The sequence below is a fragment of the Trachypithecus francoisi genome, unplaced genomic scaffold (assembly GCF_009764315.1).
Source record: "Trachypithecus francoisi isolate TF-2019V2 unplaced genomic scaffold, Tfra_2.0 Lachesis_group1, whole genome shotgun sequence".
NCBI classification, from domain to species: domain Eukaryota; kingdom Metazoa; phylum Chordata; class Mammalia; order Primates; family Cercopithecidae; genus Trachypithecus; species Trachypithecus francoisi.
In genome coordinates this window covers 106,986,555-106,997,994 of record NW_022681454.1, presented here as the reverse complement: position 1 = coordinate 106,997,994, position 11,440 = coordinate 106,986,555, and positions in this window count along the sequence as shown.

Genomic DNA, 11,440 nt, shown 5'->3' with positions numbered 1-11,440 from the left:
AGACCCTGGAAGATGCTGGAATGTCTGCTTCCAGTTTAGGAGATGATGGGCTCTTTTATTCATCTAGTTGGACTTCTTTTGAGTATTGATTGGGGTAACAGTTTTGTTATTAGAAAAGGGAACTTTTTCACCTCGGTTCCGATGCTGCACTGAAAACCTGACATTTTTATTCTTTTTAGATGGCCCTACTGAAAGCAACACAAGGAAAACACTTAGCATGTAAATCCCTTTCTTTTTCATCTGAAAATAACATCAGTTATTGCATCATCTGAAAAGAAGTTATCTCTTGCAGTTAATCAATGACATTGCCTTTGAATATTCAATTCCTGTTAACACAGAATTGGAAACTTCAGTTGAGTTGTATTAGTTAATGATTATCAGGCCTACAAAATGACCTTCTATAACCTGTCATCTGGGAAAACAGAAACAAAGGGATCTTTCCAGTAATTGCAGTTACTGGAATTATTTAATATATGCTTAGAATTGAAAAAAATTTAAATATGTTCATATATGACAATATGCAAATTTAGATGATTAAAATGATGCTGTTGCATCCATAATATGGGATTATCATTAACTTTTGTAAGCCTTAATGCCATTAGGTTAGATAAATCAAAAATCCCTCTAGAAGTCAAGCCTTCCTTACATTTGGCCATCAATCAAGCACTTCCTGCTGGGTTCTCTGTCTTGGAAACAGACATCAGCCTTCTCCCCGGTATCCAGGCCAGATGCATGTTAACAGAATAACCACATTCTGTAAAATATTTAAAGAGGTTTACTTTGAGCCAATATGAGTGACCATGCCCCAGGGTACAGCCTCAAGCTATCCTGAAGAAGTGTAACCAAGGCAGTCAGGGTACTGTTTTGCTTTATGCGTTTTAGGAAAACAAGAATTGTAAGTAAATTCATAAATCAGCACATGAAAGGTATACGTGGGTTCAGCCTAAAGAGGCAAGATATGTTGAAGTTGGGAGGTGGGAGGAAAGGTGAGGGGTTGGGTGAGGGGGCTTACAGGTGATAGGTGGATTCAAAGGTTTTCTCACTGGCAATTGGTTGAAAGAGTTAAACTTAGTCTAAAGATTTGAAGTCTGTAGAAAGAAATGTTTGGGTTAAGATAAGGGGGGGTTGTGGAGACCAAGCTTCTAATAAAATAATAATGTACATGAAGACTCCAGATAGCAGCCTTCAGAGAGAATAGATGGTAAATGTCTCTCTTCAGACTTTTAAGGTGCCAGACTCTCATTTCATCTCTCCTAGATCCAGGAAAGACCTAGAAAGGGAAGTTCTGGCTGCATTAATGAAGATTCTTTACAGATGCAGGTTTCCTCCAAGGGACATGGCTTTGCAGGCCATTTCAAAATATGTCAAAGAAATATATTCAGGGGTAAAATATTTTCATTGCCTTCAGGGTGTGCTATCCGTCTTGTGATGCTATACCAGAGTCAGGTTGGAATTTGATATCTTATTGACACAAAGAGTCTGTTTCGTCAGTCTTATTATCACTATTTCAATGTTAATGCTGGTTAATTGTGCCCAAACCCCAAAAGGAAAAGGGTATGACTTCCCTTTACATCATGGACGGAATGCAGTTTTTCAGATTTTTCTGGGGTCCCCTTGACCAAGAGGGGGTCATTTCAGTTGGTGGGAAGGCTAAGGATTTTATTTCTGGTTAACAAGCCTGAGAACTAACCTAGACTGTTCCTTTACTCTCGTGCCCACCCCCATCTAGCTAGTTATTTTGTCCTGAGGATTCCACCTTTCTGGTACTAAGTGCATCTGCTCTGTACGTTCCTTTTCCAGGCCGCTGTTCTGGTTAAGGCTTTGTCATCTCTTATCTGACAATGTTTCAGCAAAAGTCTATGATGGGGTCCCTCTGCCCACAATTTCAACTCATTCAATCCATTCAAATCCTCTAGAGTTCCAGAGATATTTCTAAATTACAAATCTGAATTTGTCACTAATCTCTTGTTGAAAACGCTTTATGGCTCTACAATTTTCAGGATAAAGGCCAGTCTCCTTGGCTTAGCATTTGAGGTTTGGCCTTGCTTTTGCCTGTCACTCTAATCTTATCCCTGTCACACCCTTATTCACATCCTCGCTCCAACCTCACTGAACAACTATTTACTCCCTACGTATGTCATGCTGTTTACTACCTCCATGACATTTCAGTTCCGTTCCCTCTAGAATTCTGCTGGAATCCCTTCCAGTCTCTTCCTCAATTCTTTAGCATCTTTGTCTTGTCCTTCCAAACTGCTCAAGTGCTACCCTTCAAAGAAGCCCTCTTTTCCTACCTGTCTCATTTGGCCACCCAGCCTCTGTGCTTCTAAATCACCCTGCATACCTCTAGAAGTAAGTCACTCTACTTGACCTGTTGAAACCCCTTCATCTACTTAGGTCTCACCGCTAATAAAGAGCTCCTGGAGGACAGGAGCAATTTTTTTTTTTTCTTTTGCATTCCTACAGCCCAGCACAGTGTCTGTCATAAAGTGGATGCTGAATAAAACTTTGGTAAGCAACATAAGGGAAGAATCACAGAGTTTGGAATATTAAGCAGTATCAGTTTTTGCAAGTACCCATAATAGCATACTCAAAAAAAACAAACAAACAGCCTCTGCCATGCCCCCTCCCAGCCACCTTTCACTCATCTCTTACTGTTTGAGACTAACGCTGACATAGTGAAGAGCACATTCTCATTCTCAACAGTTCTACTGGGAGAAAGAAATGAAGTACCTTTTTTAACCTTTTGATTACATTTAAAACACAGAAGAGCTTGAACAGAAATGGAAATTACTCAACACAAGTGCTGTTCCCTTCTCACATTTATGGCAGACATAGCTATGACAGCACTCTATTCTCTGAGATCTCAGAACCAGTCTCCTATCAGCCCATGAGATGGCCACAACTACTCAGTCAGCATGTGCTCTCCCTGAACTGGATTAATAGGTGTGACATAGAAACCCAAAATTATTGGAGGGGAGATTGGGAGCAGGTTAGCACATGGGTCCCTCTAGACTGGGATGGTGGAAAGTGTCCCTTCCATCTTCAGAATGTCTCCCCTGTTCCTTCTGGGGAATGTCCTTGCCCACTCCAAACACAGGGCTTGGATGGATGCTGCCTTTTCTCATAGGCAGGCAGTGGGCACGAGACTAAACGTGACTTAATTATAAACCTTTTCTGCTATTTTAAAACTCAACACTATTAGTGTCACTATCAGTGTTGAGTTTTAAAATAGCAGAGGTAAAGTGAAATGGGTATAATCTAGTAGTAGTATTAGGTTGGTGCAAAAGTAATGCGGTTTTTGTCATTACTTTTAATGGCATTGCCATTGCTTCAAATTTGCCATTACTTCTAATCTGCCATTACTTTTAGTGGCAAAACCGCAATTAGCTTTTCACCAACCTAATATAATCAAGTCATTGTGTAGTAGTATAATCAAGGAGAGTGAGGCTCAGGAACTGCTGGTCACCATTTCTACCTCCATGTTGACGAAACAATCTGCCACAGGAAAGAAACCAGGTGCGATAAAGAGCAGGTCTTGAAGGCTATTAGTAATCAAGACCCTAAGCCGCAGAGCAGCATTACATGTCAGCTCTTCCCACAGGTAGTGGCTTGTCCTAAAATCTTTCCAACATGCCTCTGCTGACCTTAAACTGATTCAAGTTAGTTATCTGTAACTTGTAACCCAAATAATTCTGACTAATTCAAAACTGTAATACCTAGGACTTTGATATTCATAGAATTTAGCAAGACTTAGCCAAGAATTTGTGGCTTTAAAGCTGTTATGAGAAGTGTTGTAAAACATTGGCAAACAACATAATTTACCCTTTGCTGCTTTAAGCTAATAAAACAGTGACTGATACGTTAATATTTTTACATTTGATTATTACAAAACTCTTTTATCTTTTCTGGGAAGCACTAGGGTGAAGTGGGATAAAACCCTATACTAGGAGTCAGGTCCCTTAGAGCCCATTTCTGTCCTACCACTAATTAGTTACGCAATCATTTAGCCCAGCCAGTCTTCAACCATGCATGTTTTTAAAGCAAGCACAAGACTTCAATGTACAAGATTTTGAAAATATTTGGCAAACACCAGATTAACGTCTTTAGAATACTTGAATAAGAGAAAGATGAATATTTCAGCAGAAAACAAACAAAAGATGTGAACAGGCAATTCACAAAAAGATGTAAATGGTTAATAGAGCCTTGAAGTAGGCTTAACCACATTGATCACCAAAGACATACCAGTTAAAACAACAGAGATATAATTTTCTGACTTCCACATCACCAAAGACTTAAAAGATACACAATTTCTAATATTGTTGAAAGCATTTGGGATCAAGAATTCTCGTACCTTGATCTTACAAGATTTCTACAGGCAATGTGAAAAGGCATAGTAATATTTTATTGTGTATTCCCTTTAGCCCAGCAATCCCACTATGGACAATTTATTCTAGGGAAATATCAAAACAAGTGTGCAAAGATGCCTGTACAAGTTCTGAACATTGAAGTGTATCACGGCAGTGTCTATTATGTATAAAAGTAAGAATAGGCCGGGCGCGGTGGCTCAAGCCTGTAATCCCAGCACTTTGGGAGGCCGAGACGGGCGGATCACGAGGTCAGGAGATCAAGACCATCCTGGCTAACATGGTGAAACCCCGTCTCTACTAAAAATACAAAAAACTAGCCGGGCGACGTGGCGGGCGCCTGTAGTCCCAGCTACTCGGGAGGCTGAGGCAGGAGAATGGCGTGAACCCGGGAGGCAGACCTTGCAGTGAGCTGAGATCCGGCCACTGCACTCCAGCCTGGGTGGCAGAGCGAGACTCCGTCTCAAAAAATAATAATAAATAAATAAATAAATAAATAAAAGTAAGAATAACGTAAATTTCCATCAATCAGGTATTGGCAAAATAAAATCACAGGGAATCCAATCAGTAGAACATCGCAAATTTTGTCAAAGGGAAGAGTTAGATCTACATGCCTACAATAGTGGCAACCCTAGAAAAGTGTTTGGTACTGGGTATGTGCTCAAGAAATAGCTGTTAAATGAGTGAATTATTTTTAAAAGGTGTCAGATATTATAATACACTAAAATATTAAGAGTTAGAACATAATCCTATTTCTCTAAAACAAAAATGAGTTGTTTGTGTACATGCACAAACATTTTTAGGAGAAGATATGTAAGGTTTTGTGGTGGTTATGTACTAGAGGTTTGACAGGGAAAATTTCACCTTCTATTTAATAAACTTCTGTACTTTTCATTTGCTTCTTTTTACAGTGAATATGTATTGCTCTTATTTATGAGTTTATTAATTGTATAACTAATATATGAATACAGTCTCATATATTAAATATTAAGCTATATAATGTAATTGTGCTCTCTTGACGAACCTCCTATTCCAGTCCCCTTTCCAGAAATAAGACTATTGACAGCATATTCTTCTAGACCTATTTATATATGTTTAACCACACTTGTTTAGTTTTAATAGGTGCTATTTTTCCCCTTAAATTATATCATACTGTGTGTATTACTCAGCTACTTTCTGGTTTTATTTAACAATATGTCTGAGGGCGGAGCAAGATGGCCGAATAGGAACAGCTCCAGTCTCCAACTCCCAGCGCGAGCGACACAGAAGACCGGTGATTTCTGTGTTTTCAACTGAGGTACTGGGGTCATCTCTCTAGGGAGTGCCGGACAATCGGTGCTGGTCAGCTGCTGCAGCCTGACCAGCGTGAGCTGAAGCAGGGCGAGGCATCGCCTCACCTGGAAGCGCAAGGGGGAAGGGAATCCCTTTTCCTAGCCAGGGGAACTGAGACACACAACACCTGGAAAATCGGGTAACTCCCACCCCAATACTGCACTTTAAGGAAACAGGCACACCAGGAGAATATATCCCACACCTGGCCGGGAGGGTCCCACGCCCACGGAGCCTTCCTCACTGCTAACACAGCCGTCTGCGGCAATCTATCCACAAGGCAGCAGCGAGGCTGGGGGAGGGGCGCCCGCCATTGCTGAGGCTTAAGTAGGTAAACAAAGCCGCTGGGAAGCTCGAACTGGGTGGAGCTCACAGCAGCTCAAGGAAGCCTGCCTGTCTCTGTAGACTCTACCTCTGCGGACAGCGCACAGCTGCAGTCCAACAGGGGAAAGAGCGGGGGCCGGTGCAGACGCGAACAACTCTGTCTGACAGCTTTGGGGAGAGCCGTGGATCTCCTAACGTGGAGGTTGAGATCGGACAGACTGCCTGCTCAGGTGGGTCCCTGACGCCTGAGTAGCCTAGATGGGAGTCATCCCCCACTAGGGGCAGTCTGACACCCCCACCTCACAGGGTGGAGTCACCCCTGAGAGGAAACTTCCAAAGAAAGAATCAGACAGGTACACTCACTGTTCAGCAATATTCTCTTCGGCAACCTCTGCTGCTGATACCCAGGCAAACAGGGTCTGGAGTGGACCTCAAGCAATCTCCAACAGACCAACAGACAGTCCTTCTGACTGTCAGACAGAAAACTATCATACAGGAAGGACACCTATACCAAAACCCCATCAGTACGTCACCATCATCAAAGATCAGAGACAGATAAAACCACAAAGATGGGGAACAAGCAGGGCAGAAAAGCTGGAAATTCAAAAAATAAGAGCGCATCTCCCCCTGCAAAGGAGCGCAGCCCATCGCCAGCAACGGATCAAAGCTGGTCAAAGAATGACTTTGACGAGATGAGAGAAGAAGGCTTCAGTCCATCAAACCTCTCAGAGCTAAAGGAGGAATTACGTACCCAGCGCAAAGAAACTAAAAATCTTGAAAAAAAAGTGGAAGAATTGACAGCTAGACTAATTAATGCAGAGAAGATCATAAACGAAATGACAGAGATGAAAACCGTGACACGAGAAATACGTGACAAATGCACAAGCTTCAGTAACCGACTCGATCAACTGGAAGAAAGAGTATCAGCGATTGAGGATCAAATGAATGAAATGAAGCGAGAAGAGAAAACCAAAAGAAAAAAGAAGAAAAAGAAATGAACAAAGCCTGCAAGAAGTATGGGATTATGTAAAAAGACCAAATCTACGTCTGATTGGGGTGCCTGAAAGTGAGGGGGAAAATGGAACCAAGCTGGAAAACACTCTTCAGGATATCATCCAGGAGAACTTCCCCAACCTAGTAGGGCAGGCCAACATTCAAATTCAGGAAATACAGAGAACGCTACAAAGATACTCCTCCAGAAGAGCAACTCCAAGACACATAATTGCCAGATTCACCAAAGTTGAAATGAAGGAAAAAATCTTAAGGGCAGCCAGAGAGAAAGGTCGGGTTACCCACAAAGGGAAGCCCATCAGAATAACAGCAGATCTCTCGGCCGAAACCCTACAAGCCAGAAGAGAGTGGGGGCCAATATTCAACGTTCTTAAAGAAAAGAATTTTCAACCCAGAATTTCATATCCAGCCAAACTAAGTTTCATCAGTGAAGGAGAAATAAAATCCTTTACAGATAAGCAAATGCTTAGAGATTTTGTCACCACCAGGCCTGCCTTACAAGAGACCCTGAAGGAAGCCCTAAACATGGAAAGGAGCAACCGGTACCAGCCATTGCAAAAACATGCCAAAATGTAAAGACCATCGAGGCTAGGAAGAAACTGCATCAACTAACGAGCAAAATAACCAGTTAATATCATAATGACAGGATCAAGTTCACACATAACAATATTAACCTTAAATGTAAATGGGCTAAATGCTCCAATTAAAAGACACAGACTGGCAAACTGGATAAAGAGTCAAGACCCATCAGTCTGCTGTATTCAGGAGACCCATCTGACATGCAGAGACATACATAGGCTCAAAATAAAGGGATGGAGGATCTACCAAGCAAATGGAGAACAAAAAAAAGCAGGGGTTGCAATCCTAGTCTCTGATAAAACAGACTTTAAACCATCAAAGATCAAAAGAGACAAAGAAGGCCATTACATAATGGTAAAGGGATCAATTCAACAGGAAGAGCTAACTCTCCTAAATATCTATGCACCCAATACAGGAGCACCCAGATTCATAAAGCAAGTCCTTAGAGACATACAAAGAGACTTAGACTCCCATACAATAATAATGGGAGACTTCAACACTCCACTGTCAACATTAGACAGATCAACGAGACAGAAAGTTAACAAGGATATCCAGGAATTGAACTCATCTCTGCACCAAGCGGACCTAATAGACATCTATAGAACTCTCCACCCCAAATCAACAGAATATACATTCTTCTCAGCACCACATCGCACTTATTCCAAAATTGACCACATAATTGGAAGTAAAGCACTCCTCAGCAAATGTACAAGAACAGAAATTATAACAAACTGTCTCTCAGACCACAGTGCAATCAAACTAGACTCAGGACTAAGAAACTCAATCAAAACCGCTCAACTACATGGAAACTGAACAACCTGCTCCTGAATGACTACTGGGTACATAACGAAATGAAAGCAGAAATAAAGATGTTCTTTGAAACCAATGAGAACAAAGATACAACATACCAGAATCTCTGGGACACATTTAAAGCAGTGTGTACAGGGAAATTTATAGCACTAAATGCCCACAAGAGAAAGCAGGAGAGATCTAAAATAGACACTAACATCACAATTAAAAGAACTAGAGAGGCAAGAGCAAACACATTCAAAAGCTAGCAGAAGGCAAGAAATAACTAAGATCAGAGCAGAACTGAAGGAGATAGAGACACAAAAAACCCTCCAAAAAATCAATGAATCCAGGAGTTGGTTTTTTGAAAAGATCAACAAAATTGACAGACCGCTAGCTAGACTAATAAAGAAGAAAAGAGAGAGGAATCAAATAGACGCAATAAAAAATGATAAAGGGGATATCACCACCGACCCCACAGAAATACAAACAACCATCAGAGAATACTATAAATGCCTCTACGCAAATCGACTAGAAAATCTAGAAGAATGGATAATTTCCTGGACACTTACACTCTCCCAAGACTAAACCAGGAAGAAGTTGAATCCCTGAATAGACCAATAACAGGCTCTGAAATTGAGGCAACAATTAATAGCCTACCCACCAAAAAAAGTCCAGGACCAGATGGATTCACAGCTGAATTCTACCAGAGGTACAAGGAGGAGCTGGTACCATTCCTTCTGAAACTATTCCAATCAATAGAAAAAGAGGGAATCCTCCCTAACTCTTTTTATGAGGCCAACATCATCCTGATACCAAAGCCTGGCAGAGACACAACAAAAAAAGAGAATTTTAGACCAATATCCCTGATGAACATCGATGCAAAAATCCTCAATAAAATACTGGCAAACCGGATTCAGCAGCACATCAAAAAGCTTATCCACCATGATCAAGTGGGCTTCATCCCTGGGATGCAAGGCTGGTTCAACATTCGCAAATCAATAAATGTAATCCAGCATATAAACAGAACCAAGGACAAGAACCACATGATTATCTCAATAGATGCAGAAAAGGCTTTTGACAAAATTCAACAGCCCTTTATGCTAAAAACGCTCAATAAATTCGGTATTGATGGAATGTACCTCAAAATAATAAGAGCTATTTATGACAAACCCACAGCTAATATCATACTGAATGGGCAAAAACTGGAAAAATTCCCTTTGAAAACTGGCACAAGACAGGGATGCCCTCTCTCACCACTCCTATTCAACATAGTGTTGGAAGTTCTGGCTAGGGCAATCAGGCAAGAGAAAGAAATCAAGGGTATCCAGTTAGGAAAAGAAGAAGTCAAATTGTCCCTGTTTGCAGATGACATGATTGTATATTTAGAAAACCCCATCGTCTCAGCCAAAATCTCCTTAAGCTGATAAGCAACTTCAGCAAAGTCTCAGGATACAAAATTAATGTGCAAAAATCCCAAGCATTCTTATACCAGTAACAGACAAGCAGAGAGCCAAATCAGGAATGAACTTCCATTCACAATTGCTTCAAGAGAATAAAATACCTAGGAATCCAGCTTACAAGGGATGTAAAGGACCTCTTCAAGGAGAACTACAAACCACTGCTCAGTGAAATCAAAGAGGACACAAACAAATGGAAGAACATACCATGCTCATGGATAGGAAGAATCAATATCGTGAAAATGGCCATACTGCCCAAGGTGATTTATAGATTCAATGCCATCCCCATCAAGCTACCAATGACTTTCTTCACAGAATTGGAAAAAACTGCTTTAAAGTTCATATGGAACCAAAAAAGAGCCCGCATTGCCAAGACAATCCTAAGTCAAAAGGACAAAGCGGGAGGCGTCACGCTACCTGACTTCAAACTATACTACAAGGCTACAGTAACCAAAACAGCATGGTACTGGTACCACAACAGAGATATAGACCAATGGAACAGAACAGAGTCCTCAGAAATAATACCACACATCTACAGCCATCTGATCTTTGACAACCTGAGAGAAACAAGAAATGGGGAAAGGATTCCCTATTTAATAAATGGTGCTGGGAAAATTGGCTAGCCATAAGTAGAAAGCTGAAACTGGATCCTTTCCTTACCCCTTATATGAAAATTAGTTCAAGATGGATTAGAGACTTAAATGTTAGACCTAATACCATAAAAACCCTAGAAGAAAATCTAGGTAGTACCATTCAAGACATAGGCATGGGCAATGACTTCATGTCTAAAACACCAAAAGCAACGGCAGCAAAAGCAAAAATTGACACATGGGATCTAATTAAACTAAAGAGCTTTTGCACAGCTAAAGAAACTACCATCAGAGTGAACAGGCAACCTACAGAATGGGAGAAAATTTTTGCAACCTACTCATCTGACAAAGGGCTAATATCCAGAATCTACAAAGAACTCAAACAAATATACAGAAAAAAAAACAAAACCCATCAAAAAGTGGGGAAAGGATATGAACAGACATTTCTCAAAAGAAGACATCCATACAGCCAACAGACACATGAAAAAATGCTCATCACACTGGCCATCAGAGAAATGCAAATCAAAACCACAATGAGATACCATCTCACACCAGTTAGAATGGCAATCATTAAGAAGTCAGGAAACAACAGGTGTTGGAGAGGATGGAGAAATAGGAACACTTTTACACTGTTGGTGGGATTGTAAACTAGTTCAACCATTATGGAAAACAGTATGGCGATTCCTCAAGGATCTAGAACTAGATGTACCATATGACCCAGCCATCCCACTACTGGGTATATACCCAAAGGATTATAAATTACTCTACTACAAAGACACATGCACACGTATGTTATTGCGGCACTATTCACAATAGCAAAGACTTGGAATCAACCCAAATGTCCATCTGTGACAGACTGGATTAGAAAATGTGGCACATATACACCATGGAATACTATGCAGCCATCAAAAAGGATGAGTTTGCGTCCTTTGTAGGGACATGGATGCAGCTGGAAACCATCATTCTTAGCAAACTATCACAAGAAGAGAAAACC